Source organism: Dryobates pubescens, chromosome 24 (genome assembly GCF_014839835.1).
Source record: "Dryobates pubescens isolate bDryPub1 chromosome 24, bDryPub1.pri, whole genome shotgun sequence".
Classification (NCBI taxonomy): domain Eukaryota; kingdom Metazoa; phylum Chordata; class Aves; order Piciformes; family Picidae; genus Dryobates; species Dryobates pubescens.
The window spans coordinates 5,757,161-5,782,643 of record NC_071635.1 but is presented as its reverse complement, the minus strand read 5'-3'; positions in this window follow the sequence as shown (position 1 = coordinate 5,782,643).

Below are 25,483 nucleotides of genomic sequence, written 5' to 3'. Positions count from 1 at the left end.
ACAGATAATAATGCACCTTCCTACTGACAGCAATGCAATTGAGTACTAAACACTACAGTCAGAGCAAAATAATTTAGCACAGATGCCTGGAAAATTCATTATTAAGATAAAATCAAAGGATATTCATCCATATACACAGGATGCCATATGAAGAACTCATTCCCACATTTCTACTATAGACTGGCTTGATTGAGCTGAGAGGAACTCGGTGCTTAGAGAAGAAGGATTAGATATGAAGCAGCTTGAAATTTACTAGAGATAAGGGAGTGAAATCTACCTCAACATAAATCTACCTAAACCTAAAACTAATCTACTTAGAAGCCCCAGAGCAAGTCTGGATAAAGAAGAAGTTTTTCTTGGTTGACGAGGACTAGGTTATGGATCAATTAAGTGATCTGGAAATCCATAAATCCATGGGTCCTGATGGGATGCACCCACAGGTGCTGAGCAAGCTGGTGGAAGTCATTGTTAGGCCACTCTCTTTTGTGACCTACCCTAGGTAATCCTGGCAGGGGGGGTTGGACTAGATGATATTTTGAGGTCCCTTTCAGCCCCTAACACTATGATTCTGTGCAAACTTTCACTATTTTACCAGTTCATTCCAGACTAGTCTTAATTTCCTACCTGTGATTAGGCCTTTCAGCAGTCTGCTACTGTCAGAGGTTACCTCTCTGCCACAGAGGATTGGCTGTAGTAACTCAGAAGTAAAATAACCAGCACCCCCAATCAGGTCAGCTAGCCTGGTTGTATCTACACAGACATGCTAACCTTGGGAGTTGTGAGAGATCAGCTTTATAGTTAATCTCAGGTACACCTGGTAGGTGTCCTTACAGGCAGCACTAATCCACCCATTAGCACCCCACCCAGGGCTGAGCCTGAGTACTGTCAGCCAGAACTGCAAATGGTCTGCTATGGAACTGGCCATCCTGGATGTATATTGTGAGGGGACTCTTCCCTCGGAGAATTCAGACACAGTCATTTCAGTCAGCTGGTATTTGTTGTGCATAAAGCAACACAGCATTAATTCAGGAAATTAATCATAGACTAGCTTGCCTTCTCTACCAGGCTTTATCCATTAATCTGTACTGGCAGCAGGAACTCTGTAAGTCACATCAGCGACTGAGGCAGCCATTGTGAAAGCCTGATAACACAGCTGGAAAGTGCGCAAGCAATGATAAAGAAAACAAATCAAGGTTATGGTATCACAAAAGGAACTTTGTCTGCTGGGCCAGAAAACAGTTTCTTTACAATATTACTTCCTCATTGTCTACTGAGTGCTTTGTACTGCTAATTGTAAAAGTTGCAAATAAGCCATGGGAGCCTATTGCAATATTCTCTATCAAGCAAAGATCGCCATTTGGTATGTGCAAGTATATCGTTCAAACAAGTGTCAGTTGGTGATGCCCTGTGCTAGAGAAAGAACACAGTAGTGGAGGTGCTGTGGCACCATGTGGAAGACAGAACTGGTTTGCTGTATATGTGGCACTTAGGATTAAACTTTATGTTAAGATGTATTAAGACAAGGGTGATAGTTCTGAACTTGAAACAGGGAGATTTAGACTAAACATAAGGAAGAAATTTTTTACAATGAGGGTGGTGAATACTGCCACAGGTTGTCCAGAGAGATGGTAAAAGCCCCGCATCTGTGAACATTTCAGGACATGTTGGAGGGAGTTCTGAGCATCCTAATCTAGTTAAAGATGTCCCTGCTCACTGCAAGGGGGCTGAATTAGATGACATTTAAAGGTCTCTTCCAATGCAAACCATTCCAAGATTCTATAAAGCAAATTACATTTTATCAACATAATGCTAAGAAACAATTGTCCCAGAGCAAAGCCATTGCACTGCTTCCGGCTTTGAGGCCAACATAGAGGCTGTGCTGATGAGAACTGCTGTTACACAATTCTGGCTGGCTGGCCAGCATGGTTTGCTGCACCAGCCTTTTTAGCTCTGCTTTATCCTCACTGCCCATTCCCCTGTACAGGCCAGTCAGCATGGTTATTGGGCTTTTATACTGCAGTAAAACATTGTAATAATCATAGAAGATCACATCTGAATCTCCATCTGCTATCTCCATCTCCATCAGGGACAGATGGGCACTGATAGATTTAGCTATAATCTAAGGTGTTACTACTCTCAGTTGTCCACTCCCCTCTGCCAGAGGTGATTGCCCCATGGTGAACACCAGTTCTGCAGCTTCTGCAGTTTGCAGGTTGGAAAATTTAATTGCAGCCATTCACTTCTGCAACTCCTGCAATGTTAATTCTGCAGAAACAAGAGGCAGACAATAAACCATATGCCTTAACCTGACAGAACTAATCTGTCATAGTCAGAGGCCAATAGTTCAATGACAGATTTCAGACATACACCCCAAACAAACAGAAGTTCCTTCTGACATGAAGCTATGTAAAATCTAAGAACAAATTCTTCCTAATTCTTATTTGATCAACAGACATATCAAACTTTTGGCTTTCATGTGTTTCCATAGCAGTGTTTCCAATATAGGTGGCATGAGGTCACATAGGCTTCCATTTCAAACACCTTGATGTTCTTCCTATAGTACAAGTCAAACTGGCCTTAACTCAGTCAATAAATATTTCCAGTGTTGCTTTCTCTATATCCTGCCCAAATGTAATGACATCACAACAACAGTTCCAGGCACTCCAGAGATGATGGGAAAGTATAAACAGTGCTCCATCTGCAGTTCATTTGCTATTGCTATAAAAAAGAGCAAATCAAGCCTCTGACTGATGGTTGGTTTCCACAGTTTGGTGGTAACAGCTTTACAAATGAACTATTTCAGGCAAGAGCTGTTGGCAGTTATTTGATAAAATGCAGCAGTTCTGATAATGCATAGGTATTTTTTTTAACATGGACTTTGTAAATGATAGTATTCAAGGACAAACTTGTCAGGTCAAATTTGACCCAGGTGCTGAATGTGTAAAAGCTGTGAGGTAGAGATTAATGTAGGAAAGATTAATGACACCATTAACATGAATATGTGCAGCTACATAGCTGTGCACAGAGGAAAAGGTTTGTTTGGAGACATAGTAAATGAAGTCTGGGCATGCTCTAGGGATATTTTTGTTCCTTTTGTGTATGGAGATGTTTTTTCCTCAGAGTTTTTGAACTATACTTGAGTTCCTGCAAGCCAGCTTTAAATTTTATTTATTTATTTATTTAACCTGATGAATCAGTTACAAGGTAAAACCAGCATCAAAACACACTCTATTATCACTCACATTATGCAGCTACTCTTTACTGTAAGTCAGAAATTCTCATACTAATCTGCACAGCTGCTCCCTGTAACAGAACGTGTTTTTCATGCTGCTGCAGTGCAATCATTGGGTGAGATTTTTAATTATTAGCATTCCAAATGTGTAAAAATTGAGCTCTGGTTTTCTTGAGAAAAACCACTTTACAGTTCATTAACTGCGAAATGTTAAGGTGTAAAGAGCACTGTTCTTGTGTCAAACAAAAGAAATCTTTAAGCAGCTGGGGACTATATTCTTATCTTGTGAAATCAGCCAAAAGGTAATATATGATGGAAACAAGGCCACTCACTTGAAGAAAAGAGACAGCAAGAAAAGTTGATCTTGTGTCCCACTAAGCTAAGAAACTAGAGAGTTCTTCCACCTCATTACAGTGGGAGAGCTCTTAACAAACAGGTGACCACAAGTCTCTACTTGTACTCTCTCAAAGCTCTGGGCATCCCTGTCTGATGTTCAGCTTGCTGTCAGTTTTGCTCCAATATTCAAAATTGTTGAGCATCCCCAATCAAAGTCAGATGATCTTTGCATTTATAGGCACTTGATACACAGTTGGTTAAAATCAGCACTACAGCCAAATCTCAGTATCATTTGACCAAAGTTCTCACCTCTTCAGGGTACCGCAGACATCAGCACAGTGGCACTATTGGCCTTTGCAGTTTAACACTGAAACTGGCCTCTGCAAGGGCAAAAGGCATTTTTTCACCTGGCTTCAATTCGTCCCTCATTTGCAGCTGGCCTGGTCCCTGCCAATATTGTTGAGTGAAATTCTGAGATCTGCTAAAAGAATTTAGCTTACCTTCCTGTCACTCTGTGATTTCAGTTGCAGGGACATTTGGTCCAAGAAGCAATTTTGGAGGAAACCGAACTGCAAGAATGTGACCCGAATGTTCCCGAGTTCAATGAAAAAAAAATATCACTGAACTCATTCAGTCACACTGTCTACTGAGTTCTTCAGTCTTCCCCAGGTTTCCAGAGGTGGACAAATAATTCAGACAAACAAACATAATCAGTTTTGCAATCTGCTGATTGAAGAGGCCAGTCTTTTGTCCTGATCACCCCCTGGGTCTTGCTTTGTTTAAGTGGAAGTGCTTTGTGGTTAAAACACTGCACATTACCAGAGTGACATCCGGTCCCCAGGCCAGCCAGTGAGGACTGCTCCTCACTCCCAGGATCTCAGTTTGCAAAGTTCTGGAGATTCACAGGCCTTATTCTCCAGACTAGGCTGGACTCTTCCACTAACTCTGAAGACTGGGCTGTGAACCTGCTGTACTCATCTGCAGAATGGTGTTTCTTGACACAACTGAGGTGTGAGCAGCATGAAGCCAAATACTTCCCAGGTAGTCATAGATTTTGAAGGGGTAGTGTTGGGGGGGAGCTGCCTGTGCCAATTCCCCAACTGTGTGCAGGGGTTATTGTCATTTTTGCCCCGACTGAAAGTCCCTGTGGCCACAATTGCATGTTGGCATTTTACTTCTGATTAGAGCTGCTTTGACTCCAGAATATAATAGGAAGATTAAGAGCCTGTTGATTTTTCAAGTTCAGTGCTGCTTGGTCATTTATCTCTCAATTACCTTTCAGAGCTCCTAACTGAAAGCTTGACAATCTCTACTAACTCATTACAATATTTATTGTCTAATTATGAATTTCTGCATAACTTGTGTTTGGTTTTTTTCCCCCTTAACCGTAGCCTTTCATTCTTTCTTTTCACAAGGAACAACAGGAACAGCATCTTCTTGCTCTTTGTTTTTTAAAAAACAAACAAACAAAACCCCCAAACAAACATACAAAAAAATCCCCCCCACACCACAACCCCCCCCACACACTTCATTTATCCTTACTGGCAGTCAGGATATAATCTCTCCTTTCCAGCTGGGAACAGCTTGCCACAATCCTCTATTGCACACACCCGAAAATTAGCTGGATGAATGAAGGCAGTGACACAGATTAAGCAGTATGTCATGTTTTATCAGAGTATAAAATCTCAGAATATCTGCTAAAATGCAAAATGGATGTGTAACTCCATCTGCCTCTCCCTTCCACATAATTATTTACATGGAACCACTGGGAGACAGCGTGTCATAATATTCATTCATACTTGCAAACTAGAAACAAGGAGAAAGCTGAGCCAGGACTAATGCAAACAGGCAGAGAAAGAGACAAGTACATCTGGCTACGAATAAACAGCTAGTTTTTTACTTCCTCTCCTGGAAACTTTCTTGAGATGTGTTCTGCCTCAGTTTATTCTTTCAGAAATGAAATGCCTGTTTCGGTACTTTTGTGATATTTTAATGCATCCTCAGATTCAGGTGTCATAAAAGTCTTAAAGTGCAGAAGAGCAAAAGTAGAACTAACTTTTGGAGCTGACAAGCTGCAAAGAACCAGACAGATGATTAGTTCTCATACACAAAACCAGTACTAATGAGGGTGGGAAGTCACAGTGAGAAGACATTGAGTTAAATCCACACTGTGAATGGCCAAGTGATCCTAAGCATAAGCTGTTGTGCACACCTGCACCACTGGCAGTGTTTTGGAAAGGAATGAGCTACTTAGCTTTCAGACAGAGGCAGAACTATGCTTTCCCACAGAGAATAGGAACAATATCTAAAGGAAATGCAAGAAACGCATCTGACAACACAAAAATGGCACTGTGCATCAACCAGCTGAGTCTATCCAATGTGAAAATGCATGGCAGGGACTGCATCACAAGTCAGTAGAGTGCATTCCCTGGCTTAGGGACCTTTGGGTCAAGCCTACAGATTCTGATATATTAGCACCAGCTACAAATGTCAGGATTCATTCACTCCACCTCACAAATGTATAGAACCACTCCCACCATGAGCAGATGTGATCCCTCATGCTTTTTGCCATTTGCCATTGCTATCCTAATATTTGAAGGACCCTGCATCATAATGAAAGAATCTCTAGGGAAATATCCACAACAAATTGAATTGAACTGGAAATGTTCTTTGTCTGTTTAACAGACTTGGTAAATTATTATTAGAAACATTCACTTTATTTTTCCTGTCTCCATACCATAGTAACCTGTTTTCTACTTGTTTTTAAGTACAATAAAAAGTTTAGTTTACTCTTCTCTCAAGTTACTCAGAATGCAGTCATCCATCCTTTTTAAACAAAATTAGAACAGAACATCACACAAACATTCCCTGGGGAGTCTGAAGAATGGTGAGCAGAAGTAGATGCAGGATTTAACAGTAATAGTTGTGATATATTTTTCATAGATGAGTCGATATATTCAGGGTTTTGTCTACCGACTCTCCTAACCCTAAATCTGTGTTCTAGGCTCTATGTTCTAGAACTATGTTCTAGAATAAATTTCACACAGATTTATTCCAAAATGAATTAATTTTCTCAGAATTCAATCAGTTATGCTTGAAAACCTTATGTAGAAAAATATTGTTACAGAAAGGTGAAACAAAACCAAATGTTGTCTATTTTTTAAAGACAATGTTCTCTGTGATTGGAATTGATTGCACCAAAATGAAATCATATACAGCAGCAACACAAGGGCTGTTTTCAAGCTAAATGCTACCAGAAAGGTAAAATCTAATTATCACCTGCAGCTTTCAGTGGCCAGTATGTGGTCACAAACCCTTCAGCAGCAGCTCTGTGTCTGTTCAATTAATCTATTGTGTAAATAAAACAGCATTTCAAGACCAGATGAAAGTTTGCTCCTGAAGGTATCTTCCCTGCTCATCTGTTCAAACTGGTATTGACAGTTCTTTTAGCACAGAAGTCTGTAAATAAAAACTTGGTTACCAAAAGCTCACACATAAAAGTGCTTTTCTACAACCAGACCTGTGTGCATAGGCACTCAGACACACAGAATCCTCCCAAATTGAGAGAGCTCCCAACTCGGTAAGATTAGGAGCCTTGTTGTGTCAGGGGGCTTTGAGTGAACTGGGCTTACCTACAGAAAGAGACCAAAGATAGAAGTTTACCAGATTGGGAGGTTTTACAATTTTTTTGTGTATGAAAACTTATCTTTCAGTTCCATTTATCCATCTCAAACAATGAGATCACCACAAATCTATCTGCCTTTCTATGGGAGTAAATCAGAGACTGTTTATATCCAGGGCTTTGAATATTTACTGCCTAGTAACAGAGGACAAGACTAAGGAGAGAAAATAGGAGAGAACAGTTCAGAGCTATAGTTCAGAGCTATCTGATAGCTGGTGCCATTTCCCTGTGCTGGGAAGTTTTACAAACAGGTGTTGCCTATTACTTTATGCATTTGGGACCACATACTGGAAGCAGTGGTTTGAAATTTGGTTTGAAGAAGCTGGCCGAGTCTGGTACTTTCAGGGTGCAAAACTAATGAAAGGGTAGGATATGCATAGATTATTGTAAATAAATAGTATGATATGTCTGGAGGAATGGTAAAGGGAAGTAATGAAAGACAAGCATTCTGCTGGGATGAGAGAGTCCCATCCCCAAGCACAGTGAAGTTCTGTTACAAATTTGAGCAAAGCTGCAAGAAGCAAAGTTGTCAGCTTTTATTTTGTGCTGGAAAGGTTTGGAGAAGGTACTTTCCAGGAATTTATCATAATGAAGAAAAACTGAATTATTTGCTGTCTCTCATTGTGCTTTTAATATCTTAAGTAAAATGATCCAGGTTAGATCATAGAATCATAGAATTGTTAGGATTGGAAGGGACCTCAAGAATCATCTAGTTCCAAACCCCATGCCATGGACAGGGACACCTCATACTAGATCAGGTTGCCCAGAGCCACATCCAGCCTGGCCTTAAAAACCTCCAGGGATGGGGCCTCCACCACCTCCCTGGGCAACCTGTTACAGTGTTCTGTCACCCTCAAAGTGAAAAAAAATTTCCTCATGATTTCATGGAACTTCCCATGCCTCAGCTTTCACCATTGCCTCTTGTCCTGTCGCTGGGCATCACCCAGAAGAGCCTGGCTCCACGCTCTCGGCACTCACCCTTTATATACTTATAAACATTAATGAGGTCACCCCTTAGTCTCCTCCAAGCTGAAGAACCTCAGCTCCTTCAGTCTCTCCTCATAAGGGAGATGTTCCACTCCCTTAATCATTTTTGCGGCTCTGCACTGGACTCTTTCAAACATGTTATGTTTCATTGCTGTCAGGCTTGGTTAAACCTCAGCGAACTGAAGTGTGTGCATACAAACATCCTCCTGTTTATGGAGAGTCTAAGAACTCTGGAGGAGCTGACGTATTGTGTCAGGGAATAGAGACAAAACTGTATAAACAGATTTCATTGCAACTGGTAGATAAAGCTTTCATGCATCCATGTAATGCCAGCCTCAGTAAAGACAGGATTTGACAAAAGCCGAATGTAAAGTCCAAAACAAGGATCTAATTCCTTTTTAATGTATATGATACCAACCCCAGGATGAAAGTATTTCATTGCTAATCTGGATGTAGAATGCTGAAGGTCTGGCTCCCTCCCGTGAGTGTAAATGGGAGCATTTAGGTCATTTTTCAGCAGACCAAAGAATGTGCTAAACATTATCATTATTATTTTTAAATGCTCTTAATTAATCTCAGAACAAACTGTAGCTAAAAGGTCATGATTTAAGTGCTTTAGACTAGAGAGTTGCAGCTCCAAGGAAAAGTGTGTTTTTGTGTTGCTAGGGGAACCCTTAATGTGCCGTGGCACCAGTTGCAGTTTGAAAAACATGAAACAGAGCAAAAGTAGGTATTGTTTAATGAAAAACATGGAGAGATAAAATCAAGGTTTAGAAGACCATTAAGCATTAAAAAAAAAAAAAAAAAGAGAGAGAGCATTTAAAAGAGTATTTTAGTAGAATGGTGTCATAGTTTTTTACAATATCTATTCATGAAAAGTATATTTAGTTATTTCAGCGAAATAAATTTAGACCCTAACTATTGCCAGGGACTGCTTAATGAAAAAGACTAATGATGCTCTGAAAGGACCTCACAAGTCTGATGTGAAATCAGCAGAAAGGGGTGGACTGTAGACCTTCCTTTGGATGTCTTTCTCTACACTGTGTACTCCACATGAGCTTAGTTGTCAAGGTACCCTACAGCAAAGCACTAAAAAAATTGGCAAAATGATTACATATTCATTAAGACAAACAACTTCTGTAGTTGGATTGTCCATAGAACCCATAAAATACAAAAAATCAAATTAATTTCTCAGTCCTAATTCCAGAGTAACATTTCCATGCACAGACCTCGGACTGAGTAGATAATTGTTGCATTTACAACCTCAGCTTCTTCTTAGGACTGTTTGGAATATTACAGATTGCAGGATCACAGGATGTTAGGGGTTGGAAGGGACCTCTGGAGATCTTTGAGTCCAACCCCCCCTGCCAGAGCAGGACCATATAATTATGCTGACAGTAACATATTAAAAGGCCTAAACTGGAAATAAAAACTAATAAAAATGGGAAATATTCACACTGGAAAGACTACTTGTCTTAAATATAAATTATTTGACCTTTTTCTCTCATCGGACAGTTAGGAAGAGTACAATGTCAAACCCAGAGTTCCACAGGGACAAACTTTATGCTGGATCACCTCTTTTCAGAGAGGCATGCTTGAATTAATACACATGAATTAACTTACAATCATTTATCATACTTAAGGCTGTGACTTTAATGTTTAGCTCTGCTTTCAGTTATGTAGTCTGATGCATCAGACTTTTCATTCTGCTGTTTGACATGTGCTAGACATTTGCAATAAATGTATGTTTTTAAAGTGTTACAGAAAAGGGGGGGAAACAACCTTATTTCTCATTATTCATGACTTGTTCCAGATAGGAATTATTTTGACTCTCAATATTCCCTCTTTTTAAAAAAACAAAACAAACTTTCAGTTTCACTTTACTTTTAGCTCTTTGAAAGTGTTAGTAAGAGAATACTCAAAACTAAGTATGGCATATTTTATCTGAGCTAACTCTAAAGAACAAAGTATAATCCATACAGATTGCAATTCATGACTATATTGTTCCACTATTACATTTCTATAATTGCATTAACTTCAACACTACCACCCCAGAATGTAACTAATAGCACATTGGTGGCTAAGTCCTGGAACAGACAAGCTTGTCTTGAGCCAGTTCCCCAGCTGCTATGTGCTAGCACAGCTCTGTTGAAACCAAAGCAATTACATTAACAGCAGCCATGATCTGTTCCACTGGATCATATCCTGATGTATTTTCTTCCATATATACCTCTACCAGTACAGCCCACATCATGGATATCATTAAAAACAAAGCCTGAGAAGAGTTGTAGGGACAGCTGGCCCAAAGGCACATCCCCAGCTGTGGTCAGTCATGGGAACTCCAGAGAGAAGCACAAGAAACTGTAAATGTATCACGTGAGCTGTCTCTTGGAGGGTTCCAGCTTTATGAGGAGCAGTTAATGAGTTAGTGACCTCCCATGGCACACTTTGCATCCAGCCCATAATGCTTTGTACCCACTGACAGTCTCACCCTCCCGACATTTGCTTTATGAGCACCTTTCTATTTTTCACTTCAGCATGATGCAGTGGCAATGACTACCACAGCTGTCTGAAACCCATCTCCTTTTAACAGATTTTTAACCAGCTGTTTGATGATACTTGCTATTTCTCATCATAAACAGTAAATAACTGGTCTCCCAATTTCCTAGCCACCTATTTGCCTTTCTGATGACCTCCCCCCACTGAGATACCTTCAGAGTACCCTGTGCTGCAGCCACCCTCTTTATTTTATTTTCTTTTTGCTCTCACTCCAGTTGAGTGTATATCACTAAGGTCACCCAGGCCTGACTGGCCAGTGCTTTACCCCTTCTATTGTCATTACTGTAGGGCGGTTGCAAAGCCATCCTGCTTCACAAGCAATTTACACCCAAATGTATGACATAATGTAGGTTTAATCACACAGGAACTGACCACTGCTTGATGGAAATCTTCCTTTCTCTCACAGCATCAGCAGAGCAATGTTAATTTATACCAGATGCACATCTGGCCCAGCCTGTGTAAAGAATCTGTTGAGATGGAAATTTAATATTTAAACTAGTATGAACCTACAGAATTCTGCTACAAAATCAAATCTGGGTAAGGGATTAGTTACTACTATGACTGTCTGCTAAAAAAGGCTTGTTTTTACAGCAAACAGAGCAATGTGAGTGATTTGAATCTGTATTTTTGCTGCTAATTTAGTGTCAGTTTCATGACACATATACTAAATGTATTTATTATGGAAGTGGATAAGTGACACATCTAAGCATGGTGAGAGAAATGACCCAGCACTTTAGATTTCTTCTCTGCTTTTCCACAAAGGCTAGAGAGAGCCACAGCCAGACACATGAACTATTTATGTAGAGATTAACTTTGATGCATTGCAATACACTTAAGAATTCATAAACCCTGAAAATCAGGGAATGTGAGAATAGAAAACTTTGCCACTAACCACACTGGGCTTTTTAAGAATTGAGGGCTGTCAAAGATAATTTTGTGACCAAGGCTTGAGCTAAGCAAGTTCTCAAAGACAAATAGCTTATATATCAGTCTGTTTTCCCCTCTACCTCCCCCAGTTCTGCTTCTGCTTTTTCTTCTCCATTCTGCTTCCCAGGATATAGGAAGGGAAAATGGATAAGCTAGTGCTTAAATTATAAGACTTGTATTCTACATTACTTGCTGTTTTCAAAACAGGCCAGGGGACCAGTGCTCCCTTAGTGACTGAAGAACATGTAGGAGGGCAGTATGGTTTTGCTACATCCTGCCCTGGCTTTGCTAGCAAACCTCATTCTCCCACCTTTAGTGTAGTTCCTCTGACTTTCCTATTGACAGGTCTGGGTGATCACTAATTTTAGATCTTGTAAAGATCTGAAAAAGATAAGCAGACCAGCTGCTATGTGGGTTTTGTTAAATTTCACCTGACATTTCAGAGATTACACTTCTCCAATTTGGCCATTGCCTGGAAGTATGATGGAACTGAGAGGGATCCCCTGAGTTTGTGCAGTCCTTGCCTGACCTGAGGCACAGCAATGTGTTACTGCACTGAGGCAAGGGCGCACTGCAGAGTCCTTCAGAGAATGAGGGAATGTAACAAGGGCATCTTCACCTCCACAGCGCACAACATTCATCTTACTGTCCTCACATTATTTTCCTTGGACTACTCTGTTATTTTTTTCACTGTGATGCCTGTCAGGTAATTGGAGCATTTAAATAACAGCTCAAAGCACCATCACCGCTTTTGCTTTTCTCTCTCATGGTGTCTGAATGGCATTGTTTCCATATCCACCTTCAGTGTGTTCTGATAAAAACATACATTGTGGAAGGATGGCATTGGGAAAAACAAAAGACATTCATCCTCAACAGAAAAGGAATAATTCCTCTGGCATTTATTAAATAATCTATCTTAGTCTCTTTATGCCCTATGTTATTGCCAGCCCAATAGGGAACTCTTGTAGAACCGGCAACAGATTTCCCAAGGTGTAGCAATGAGTTCATCATGCACTTTAAAGGTGACTAACAGCATTGTGAGTGCCACAGAACAGCACAGATTCTATACAACAAATTGTTTATGCATCTGAAGAAACAAAAGCATCTGGAATTTTTATCAGGATGACAAAGCACTGAAATGTGAGCAGTCTAATGCCCTTTCCTCAAGAATGGGTTTGAATCAAAGCTGTTACAGCACAGACAAGGTCTTCATTCTGCAGCAATACTAATTTCTTACTCTTTTTTGGAATATCAGCTGTTTCAATTTTTTGGTTTAATAATTTTTCTTTATATTTTAGGCCATTAACTAATTAGACTGAGATTTGATAAGGGATCTTCTAAGCACACATTCCTGTCAGTTCACCCTTCATCCCCAGCTATCAGGGAGCATTCAGCAGCCAACCTTCACAATTGCAGAAAGCTATTTGTGAGAGTAAAAATCATTTATTTTAGTAAGATGTGTTATTGTCATGGAGTTTGATTACTGATATTAATTTTTAAAGAAAATATGAGAACTAGTATGAAGGTAATACAGAGATCTGTATTTAATTCCCTTTAACCATAATATTTTTCCAGTGATAACGTGGCTTAAGCAGTAATAAGACCTTCATGAATGATGTTACAGACAAATTATGGAAAGGAGATCAGATCCTCTGAGTTTGGGGGTACATTCTCTGTCTTTGTGCATGCATACTGAGTGCTTGTCATCCTATTCATGTCACTACGACCTACCTATGTTTCCTAAAGCCTCTAGTTCTGCATATTCAAAATAAGCTCTAATTTACTTTCTATATATCTCACAAGTTACAAATAATCCTAGCATGAATTTAAACATTATATTTAAATTTACTGAACTCAAAGCCTTTCCGTGTTAAACCAATGAAGGAAGTGTAATCAAAAATAGCACCAATTATTTACATAACTTCTAGAGAAACCTAGGCTTATATGGTGGTTATGTTTAAAAAATGAAAACAGCAGCCTCTAAAAAAACAAGCAGTTGCTAGAAGTACTGGGAAAATGGTCCTCCAGTTATCTCAGTGTAATCCAAGAACCAGTACAAAACTTCAGAACTGAATACAGCAGATCTTGTGCATTATCTAACTGCTTGATTTATTCATTATTTCAAGCATAGATTCTTTAGAGTAGAAAACATTGTGTCCTACTTTTTACTAGAATATTGCTGTAAAGCACAAGTGATTAAAGTAAAAAAGTGAGAAATACAAACCTGGCATAAGGACTAGGCAGTATTTTGCTATATATTCTGTATTTAGATGGTAGCTATTCTATAAACACCAAGTATGCAATTTCACAATCTTCAAAAGAAAAGGCAAGTGATCTGTTCTTAATTTTTGTTTTTCTGCATTTATATCTGGGAACTGTGTACTTTCAGGAATTATGGGTTAAGTGGAAAGAGAAATAGGAGCACCTCACTTTGGCAGTTTAAATTAGAGCTCACTAATTTCAGGAATAGTTTCTTTTCCATGTTCTGAGACTACTCCAGTGGGAATAGCTCTCTAATACAGTGAGGACAAATGTAGCAAGATGTCTTCTTCCAGTGTAAAGTCAGAACAGTAATGACTAGATATAAAACCTTATAAGTTAATGCTCTGAAAGGACAAATATTTTGAAAGTATGCTTTCAAAATCCATTTTCAGAATAACTTGTCATTTTCTTTTATTCATTGCTTCCACAAAACTCAGGCCATTATGCTTTATGGTTGCTCAACTCTATGCAGAAACATTTTCCTGCAGAAAGAATGGCAAAAGCATAAGCAAAAGTCAATGTGGAAGTACTCCTCCAGCATGGAACCACTGAAACTGTGCTCTGCAACTTTGTAAATGACAGCAGCAGTATAATCTTATACAGATCTTTCCTCCTGATTCAGACTTGCTCCAAATGAATGAAGACTGTACATGAAATGTACACTATTCTGTAACAAAGAATGGGTTTATGTATTTTTACAACCCTATCATTAAGTTATCAGCTGCTTAAGTCAGGGCTTTTGTGTCTGAATTACCACTGTACTACCTTTTGCATACCAGTGTTTCAGCAGCAGTTCTAGTGGAAAGGAAAAGCTGTGAAAAATACTCCTCTGACAGCCACAGCAGGCAGAGCAATAAGGCCACCATGTATGGAGGGATCAGCTAGCACTAAGCTCTATGGACAGTAAAAAAGTAAAATGAGTTTCGTAAGAAATGGAAAAAGACCTGAAGAAATATCTGTTAGTGGAGAGCAAAGCAGGTCTGTCAGTGCCTTTAGGAGACCTATGGAGAGGAGCCTATCCTTGAGTTCTTGTTATGTAGGCCGCTATTTTTAACAGGAATGACAGACAAAAGTCTGGTCATATCACACAAGTAGACTTCTATACACAAAAGGTATCTTCTGCATTTCCTTTTCTTTTTTCCCAGAAAGTTTTGAGTTTTGACCTATGCAAGATGGATGAACAAGGACATAGTTTTGTTTTTGGAGTTTACAGTGTCCAGATTAAACTGAAGATATTTTGCGAAAGCATGTGTTATGTATTTAAGAAGTTCACTGTGGGGTGATGGAGATCAACATTTTTTTTTCCTGGAAGAAGCTTTGTTTAGTTTCCATTAAGTAATGAGCTGTTAAAGGATTTGCTGCTACAAAGAATCCGAAAAAAGACACCTTAAACACACTAAAGCAAAGCATTGTCCTGTGGGACAATTCCATAATGCAAATTGATGCCAGTAGGCATTCCTTCACTGAAATATCAACTAGAAATAGCTAAACATTTAAGATTTGTTCCAGAAACATTCTTGAGAAACTTGTTTTCCTGAAATACATAATCATGATTATTTTTTTTACATTCCAGTGTTTTTACTGGTTTGGTAGCCCTGACAGGAGGCATGAATCACAAACTTACAAGCAGACACCATTCTGCGTTCCTTTTTGTGGAAAAGTCAGGCCCTAATGATTTTTCCAAGGTAGGCCAAGGGAATACACAACATGAACTTTACTTACTTGAGTTTAATTTACATTAAAATGAGAAAATGGGATGCTTCTACAGCTCGTTAGAGCTAGAAGCTCTAGAGAATGAAGAATGAAAGTGGTCTCCAAACCATGTTCTTTATTCTGTTTTATAAAAAGAATTAGTTTTAATGGAATGTTCTGTGAAGTATAGCACTAGTAAACATGAGTGAGAAGGAGAGAATAGAGAGCCAAGTGGAGTCAGCTGAGGAATTGTTGGTCAACAAAGTACTCAGCCTTCTTCATTCAAGAAGTGACTCACTATTCATTTTGCCAAGATAACCAATGTCAACCCATATGAAAAATTTATGAGTGCTCAGTACTCGCAACTCAGTGTCTGAGCTGTTTGCTCAACTTGCTTGATACTGTTTCTTCTTCCTAGCTGGCTAGGATTCAGGCTAAATTCATTTGAAACAAGCTCTATCCCATCATTAAATGAATATCCATTTACAGTCTAACATTCACATGTCACAGTAAGCAAATAAAAATGACTGCAAGCATTTGCTGGAAAAGGGGTGAATGCTTTCTCGTAAGGTTTTTGCTGCTTTTCTCCTATGAAGGAGCAAAGTCCCCTGTAAAATATAATAAACAGTTGACCAACACATATCCATTTATTTAGAAATAGTTGCTTGGTGAAGTTTGAGACTAAGACTCTGCACACATCCTCAACTGTATAAGAAGATATGGGGTTTTTTTATGTAGCCACACAAGAAGATCTCATCTTTAGCTTCTTGTGAAAGTGAGGTTGGCATGGTGTCATGCATCCTTACCAACGTTTTGTTTTCTACACTCACATCTGCTTACCATTTCCAGGGAACAGTGACTTCTGTCATCCAAAAGTGGCAATTTCACTACAAGTCAAATTTTGTTTCACTGTTACTCCAGCATATCCTAAAACCATATACCATAGGTTTTTCCTTGCATTTTCACTTTCAGCTAAACACTTCCCTACTCCCTCTGCCTACAAAAAAAAAAAAGAGTACAGAACCGGTTCTGTTTTCAAACTACTGAACACTCCTCAGCACTGATAAGGCTCTCACTGGATTGTTGTGCCTAGGTCAGGGACCACTTCTCAAGAAATTTATGAACTGGTCACAGAAGTCCCAAAGATGACAATAAAGATTATAAACAGCCTATAAATATGAATGATGATAAAATATTGGAAAAGTAGGATTTTTTTGCCTGGAAGATCAAGAAAAGGCTTGATAACTGTCTTTCAGTTATGTAGAGGGCTACTTCAGGTGTCCACAGAAGTAACAGGATAAAATTCCATCAAGAAGATTCAGATTTTATCTCCAGAAATACTTTTTAATGAAAGGGCCATGAACAGCAGAAGAGTTTGACTGTTTTTTTGTGTATTCCTTCCAAAGATTTCAAGGCAGGCTGAAAAGTGCCTACCAATAAGGATGCCAAGGCTGCTGTTTTTGCCTTGGATTAAGTGTCTTCATGTTCCTTCTAGCCCTATGATCCCATAGTTTCTGTTTGCTTTTTATCCTGCTTAATTCAAAGCACTGAAGGCCATGACATAGACCACTCTGCAAAACCCATGCTATTTCCAAGAGGCCAGTACATGTTTCTGCTTCTCTACTTTCCCTTTCTACTGAAGGCAAAAGATAAATTATTGTTGTTCTCATTTGCACCAATTGTTTCACTGAAATGCCAGTTTCTGAGTGACTATCTAGAAGAGCCTGAGCTGCAAGTATTTCATTCAGGCAGACAGAAAACAGAAAATTAAATCTTTAACACTGTCATAAATATCTCTGAACCATCATTTGTGGTCTGATTTACTACTTCAAATACTTAGCACAGCTCAAACCAAAAGGACAGAAATTATTCAAGTGACCACAGAACTATGAAAGAAATTTTCTTGTATTACCAACAATGGCATTAACCCTTCCCTGGAGATGACTAGAAAAATAGGAGTGTGAGGTGAAACACATTCATTTTTCTAAAACCAGTCCAAGTGTGATATCAAATGTCCATCTACAGCTCATCTGGAGGTATTGTAGGGAGCAACTGAAAGGTGCAAACTGTAATTACAAGCCAAACCCTGCCAAGCCAACACGGGCATTGTTCAAGAAGTCATGCCAAGTGAAATCCCAAGCACACAATGTGGAAAGAGGGTTTGCCAACAACTGTAACTGCTGAAAAATTATCTCAGTATTTTGTTTCACATCAATATGAACATTGTTTTTAAAAACTGTCAGCCAGTTACACAGGGGCTGGCTGCAGTCCAGGTGTGAACCAGTGATGAAGAGTGCCATTAATGAAAAATGCCAAGCCATGAGTTTCATGTCATTAATATTTATGACATAGTGTGAAGAGTTATTTAAATGGCACTTTGTGTGTGGCTTGGGGTGGAGGAAGAGAGGGATGGTAGGGGACAAGAATTACAATAGTTTTGCTAAAATGTCAAGGTGACTTGACAGGGAACAAAGACCTTTGCAGGTATGGGGTACTAATAATTAGTCTCATGTTTGGATAGTTACACTGCATGCAGTCTGTGATTTTAATAGCATAAAACTGACTATTCTGTCAAGCTGCCAAGTGGAATGCATTTGGATGGGTAGTTGGAGAAACCAACTGCAATTTTTAACCATTGTTATTATTTTGGGCAAATTGCCAAAAGTGGACTGAACCTCAAATATTTATTCCATGCCGGTCTGCTCCTCCTGAAATTACATTGTCATTTCAGGCAGACAATATGTTTTGTTCAACATGATGCAATAACTCCTACCAGTGCCTGCTGAAGTCCCTAAGTAGCTGACTTCCTGCCCTTGCAGATAGGGTGCTACCAGTGAGTACTGCCACTAGACCCATACCAGGTCACAGGAGGTGATCGGGCACTTGCACAGCCAGGACTTCCACAAGCAATGAGCTTTGTAGAGTTATTAAATCTAGTATTTAGGTTCCTCTGTAGTGAAACACTACTCCATACTGTCAGTGTCCTGCACATTGTCACATGGGCAGAGCGAGTTGCTTTCATGCATTTATACAATTCACACAAGATTTGCATGAACTCTGTAGCCAGTCCTCTTCTCTCTGTTTTTAATTGCAAATTGTCTCCTTCTCTTGACATAAACAGTCTGTTTCATGTCATAACTTAATTCCTACAAACAGCTGTGTTTTTTCAACTTATGTGGTTATGTCAAGAAATAAATGAAGTGGACTATACACATCATATTTTTCATGCAAGTCTCTGGCAAGTGTATTGCTTACACAGAAATGCAGCATTGTTTAAAGAAAAAAAAAGACAAATTCAGAGGCAGCTAGGATAGGATCCCCTCTTTTTCAAAAGCAATTCCTTGGAGATTTTTTTTTTCAAACTATGGTATTTCACAGGCTACAAAGAAAAACAAATCTGCTGTGCAAAATGCAGAGAACTGCCAAGTGAAATCAAATTCATAATTTTATACAAAGAAATCCTCATATTTGTAGCACTTAAATATAAAATGAAATAATAGCAGAATTAACTGTTGAAAAATTGTTTTAATATGTGCTAATCTAAACTTGAAGTGACTGTCTCCTGTTTCTGTTCACAGAAGGTCAAAGCTGAGGTTCAGCTGAATACAGGAACTTTTATGGCAAGAATGAATGAACCCTTGGGCCATGTTTTCTTAAATTATGTTAAGCTACTCTGCTATATATGCCATCAAAGTACTCAGGAGCCAGGCTAGACATATTCCTGATTCTAAAAGTCACTTTTTAACATACAGTACTTGCATTAATCAACAAATTAATATAACTTTGAGTTGCATTATCCACATACTGAGTTTTCTTATCATTCTCTGACATTCCTTAGCAGTCGCTTTAGTCCTGACTAACCAGAATAGGTTACTAGAGCCAAGCACATGATAATTTCAGTGGTTTGCTACTTTGTTTGCAACTACTGCTTCATTCAATTAATCACAAATAAATTTAGGACTCACTTGCTCCTAGTTTACCTCCAAAACATTTTATACACATTGGCCCAAACCAATATTTAGATCCTCAGATTATCTTTCCTGCTAATGTAAAAAAACAAAACCCACAAGCAAACACCTGAATGAGTCTCTAACTCTAGAATGTGCTGTTGTGCTTTAATATGACACAAAAGAACAAACACCTTCAGAAGCACTCACTAAAATTGTGTGTGTCCCTTCAGAGTGCCCAGCTCAGATTAGAACGATCAGCACCCAAAGCCATCGAAACTTGCAATGCTGTCAAAAGAAGGTGCAGATCACCTCCATTCCTGAAAAAAAGAGACCATTCACCTCAAACAGAGATATTAAAATCTGGGAACAATAACTTCACAGACACTTCTTATGATGTCATCCTGATTTTTGGTGTCTGTGTTTAATAAATGCAGATGCCAGAGCCCCACAATGCATGTATAAAGAATATGTTGATAAGCACACTCAAGGTTTACATTTCCCTTTTATAAACTCATACAATGCCTCTTTAAAGCTAACTTTGACTTTTATATGTTTCCCAGCCTCATCTTAGAGTCTATAGTAATAAATTAAAAAATGCTGGTTGCCCTTTCAGAAGAAACTTCCTTTGAAGGACAAAACCAGTATCTCGTTGATAATTCTAGGATGGCTGCGTTCAGGATGTACTCAGGATGCAGGGTGGCTAGGGGGCTCACCCAAAGTTTTCACACTGCAGCAGTATTAAGTCCAAGGGGAGATTGTCCAGTATCCAGAACCAAGTGTTTTCTACCAAGCACTAAGATTATCTGTCTCCTTCTTACCTCCTCACAATGTATATATGTGTTTCAGTAATGTTATCACTTAGTGGGATTACCACATTTACATAATTGCATCAATGAAGTGACCATTTTAGGACACAGTTCCTTGGCATTTGACACGTTTCCTGTAAAGAGGGGAAGGTCTTTGATTTCAGGCCTAACAAGGGTCACTAGAGAGTGAAGCCAAAGATGCTGAACACTGATTTCAATGGACATCTCAAAACCACGTGTTTAGTTGAAGAGTTAAGATAATAAGGTCCCTGACTCCTAAGTGCTGTGTACCTCCTGGGAGGCATGAAGACCCTCCAGCTAGCCTGGCAGTCAATGGGAGTTGAGGATGCACAGTATTTTGCATAAACCAGCTATAAATGCATTACACTTAATGGCATAATCTCAAGGATAAGTGAACATCTGTCATCCAATAACAGCAAACACCATCTGGTTTTGTATCACTATACTCCTACTTACTTGAACAAATGAAGCTCAAGTGACACTGGGCATTGCTTCAAAGAAAAAGCAAAATGTATTTACACTTGTTACTTTGCCCTTTTGCACATTTTCAACAGCTATAATGAAAGGCTTTGCCTACAAAACCTTTCATTAGACTGATTTGCTATTTGTGCTTTCTCTGTGATCGTTTCAGAATTATATCATTTTTCTCTAACCAGCTCATGGAAGATATCCAAACTAGTTATGAAGTAACTCATGGCCCATTACTCCTGACCTTAGCCAGTAGCCTATTTCTTTTTCAAAGTTAATATCAAGATATTTCTTTTTCAAAGATAGTATCTTGATGTTTCAGCCTCTGCCTCAAAGAGAATGGCTGCTTCTCTTTGCTGGCACTAAAACAAAGAACTGCATAAGCAGCACAATATTACACCAAAAATCTTTTCTGTAAGGCTAAACTAGTCCTCTGGAATTTCTCCAGAAGAAAATTATAGTTGAGCTGGTTTGAACACTTTGTATTGTTCATAATCCATACTGACTTCTTATTAATATTTCTAATGTCTGGAGGAAAATTAAATTATACTTTTCTGTGCTTTGGAATCAATTTTTAATGATGTTCAAATTATCTGACTAGATAATCCTTCCTCTTCTGGCCTCTGACTACAACTGTTCCTTCTGTCACTTGATAAAACAGATAGCAGAGCATGTGCCCTGCTCTAAAGCAGAAAAAGTTTCTTTGGAAAGCTTTAGGAAATCCATCATTTGACTCACACTACTATGTACTGGAAAGGCAGTTCATCATAACAACACTATGAGTTCCAAATGTAGGCCTCACTGATGTGCTAAGCTCCAGCAGAAGAGTACTCAACTTGAAAAATCCAGCTTAGGGTATACCAGCAGAAAAGGATGCTCAGGCAGGCCAAATCGACCAAATATAAACAGCCCTGAGAACTGAGGGGAAATGAGCGGAGAACGAGAACAGCGTATATAAATCTAGAGAAGCAAAAATATGTTTGTTTGGAATCTTGGAACACAAAGTCAATTTGTATCTAGTGCTTGGCTGAATGTTTCAGTCAACATTTCAGAATGTTTGTCATTTTCTACAGAATTTATACATTTCATTATAATTTATAGAAACAATCTCTCTGTTTCCCTAAATAAGTACAGAGGAAAGTTCTGTAGGTAGTTTTTTCCCCCCCTGCAGACTTGACCAATTATATCCACACACACACACTGCTTCAAAGAATAAAGCATTTTACTTGTGATGCCTGCAAGCTCCCAGATGAAGTTACAGCTTTAAAACAACTCACATTTCTCAAGTCCCCAAAGTCTTCATCCACACAGCTCAGTCCCACACTTGCACCACTATTCTCACCATAATTTCACATTGGCACCTCTGTTTTCACCATAAAACTGAGAAGTGACATCTCAATGCAGCCTTTAATATTATTTATTGTATGTCTTATGACAGCACCTGAGAACCTGAATAACTTGTTCCCACTATATTTATAACTGTGCAATTATCTGTAACATGAGACTGTCTTGTTTAGATTGTAGCTCCTAACAGTCTAAAGGTAGGAGAAATAAGCTCCAAGAGATGAAAAGGTAGAAACCAGCTCTATTGATTTCCAAACCAGTGCATTACACAACAGAATATGCCGACTATTACATTGTCATGAAAGCCTTTGAAAGGCTCAATGTCTTTGTGTGTCAGTCTTTAAAACTCTCTTCTGGGTCGCTAAAAGAAAGCTTTGTACCTCCTTGCAAGCTGAAAATAAGAATTTGTGAAAATTCCCTATGAGCACATCTGTAATAGTCTCACTTTGCTGCCAGGAGAGCTAGCCTTCAAACACAGACACTGAAATGTCTTTCTGCTTTTATCTGCACTGCACGCTGTACTACATACTGCACAGATATAATTGAGGTGGTTCTGAACACACTACCCCAAGTGCTGAAAACAGGATCCTTGTTAGTGCTGACATCAAGGCAAGCTTATTTATCTCACTCTCACTCAGCCATATTACTACCTTGCATCTCAGAACACCTTCACAGCAATAAATTAAATTGTAAATTATATTGTAGATTAAACTGTTCTTTTTTTTCTGGCTATCTTTGGTTTCAGAGAAGCCTTACTTCTCAAACAGCATTGAAAGTCCTTGAAAACAAAGAAAGGGAGATTCCACTTGGCGGCTTCTGGCTACAAAACAGCTGTCATGCTCCACGTCTAGATTACCATCTCCTTACATTTGTTGACACAATTCACAGGTAGTTAAGTCCTTAAACCAGATATCTCACAATAATCCAGGCTACTTTAAGTATTACTAGGAGTAGTTTGAGTTGCGTGTTTTTCTCCTGTAAACGAATGGTGTTTAGCACAAATTCCATGAATAGTTGTGTCACCAAATTTCAGGGATCAGTAACCCCTGCTGGAGACAGGGCAAGTCTTTATGAGAAATTTGAACTAATCTGCACGGTGGGGCATTAACCTTATCGGCCCAGCTAGCCGGAGCCTGAACAGGATGCAGCTCAGCAACCTCACTAACTGATTGGCTGACAGAAAGAAGTCCTGCATCTGTGATATGAAATGAATCAGGAAATATTCATTAGTATTGAACAGGAAATGAACCAGCAAATATTCATTAGTATTGAACACTTCAGCTCAACCTATCCCTTTCTGCTATAAATTATCCACCCATTTTTCAGGGGAAATAATTTTAATGTAAAGTCAGTGCTCAGGACAATGGAAGTCATAACATCTTATTTTCATAGAATCATAGAATGTTCTGCATTGGAAGGGACCTCCATTTAGTCATTTAGTTCAACACCCTCTGCAGTGAGCAGGGGCATCCTCAACTAGATCAGGCTGACCAGGGCCCTGTCACGCCTCACTTTGAATATGTCCAGGGATGGGGCTCCAGCCACCTCCCTGGGCAACCTGTTCCAGTGTTCCACCACCCTCATGGTAAAGAACTTGTCACTAACATACAATCTAAATCTCCTCTTTAGTTTGAAGCTATTGCCCCTCATCCTATCACTACAGGTCTTTGTAAACAGTCTCTCTCCATCCTTGTAGGCCCCCTTCAGATACGGGAAGGCCACTATTTGGTCTCCACACTATTAGGTTTCCACTCGGAATATCTTCTGTCATACTATAGAAAGCCCTTATGACACACTTATTTATCTTCTGAAGTATTAATGATGGGATGCTTTCAATGCCTTTGGCAGTGGTAGAAATGGAGATAAGGAATTCTGACTCTTTGCTATATCAAGCCACTAAAAGTAGCCAATTAGACAAAAATGGTAGAAAATCAAAAGGGAACATAACTATAATCTACTTGTGTATGGGATGAAATTGCACTGCTGGAAGTCTAGCTCATGGGACTAAGAACCTGAGCCTTTCTCTGGTGTTTTTCTCAGTGTGCTTTCTGGTTCCTAGCTCCAGCTTTCCAGCCATGTTTCCACAGGTATTTTATTGCTGGTGTCTGCACCGCAGCCATTTGTGAGATGGAAATTCTTCTTTTCCATGAAGAAGCCAACTCAAACAAAAGAGCGGGCTGAGCGAGACTGGTGCACTCCCAGTCCATGTTCAGCCCCCCACCTCACAAACCTCTGGCTGTGCCTTAGCATCACCCCCACCATCCCTGAAGCACAACTGTGGGGCCAGAGGTGACAGCTAGCTCTCACTGCAGCCTGCACATTCCCTCTGTCCTACAAGTCCAGAGCAGAGCACATTCTGGCTCTGAGACCAGTGTTGGCAGACGTGGAGACTCAGGATGAAACACTTGTGCTTGGCCACCCTGCTCGCTCTCTGTTAGGGCCTCCATCAAAAAGTAACAGCCACAAAAAATCAGAGGCTGTTTTTCCTCTCCAAACTGCCTGCCTGTTGTTTTTTCTCAAAACATGAGTCCATCTGTGTCTTCCCAAGCTATGGATGTGTGGAGACATCTGCGTCACTTTGGAAAAAGCATGTGTGTTTGCTTTGAACGGGAAGTTGGAATTGCCAAGAAATAATTGTCAAGAGCCTTTGTTTTTTCCCTTTTTGTACCTGTTATTTCTGAGCAAAAATGACCTGAATCTCCTCTCCTTACCAATAAGGATCTGAATTAAGCTCACAGAGTTACAGAGAAAAGATCCTTAAAGCATCAAAATGAATATTCTTGAATCCAGATGGTATCTATTGCCTTCATTTGATCATACAGATAACTTGTATCAACTGAGCTCTTACTGAGCTCCCTTCCAATCCCTACTATTCTATAATTTGGTGAACTTCACTGTGTTTCCTGGTGGTAGCAAAGTTCATAGGACTGACCTACTAATCCACTGTATTAGTCACTCAGAGATACTCAGCCTGATGGACAGCACTAAGTTTTCCCATAACAGTACCTGAGACAGAGACAAGACTGTTTCCACAAACTGTTGTGGTACACAAGAAGTAAAAATGGAATTTTAGAAAAAGCTGAACCTGGTAGAAGAGTGACTGTGCTTCTCAGATTAATTTAGTTTGGTAGTAGTGATGAGAACATGATGTTGAAGTGGACAGCAAAGATGAATCCATGTATCACTGCAGCCAGCCCTCACTCTAAGCCTATGATGT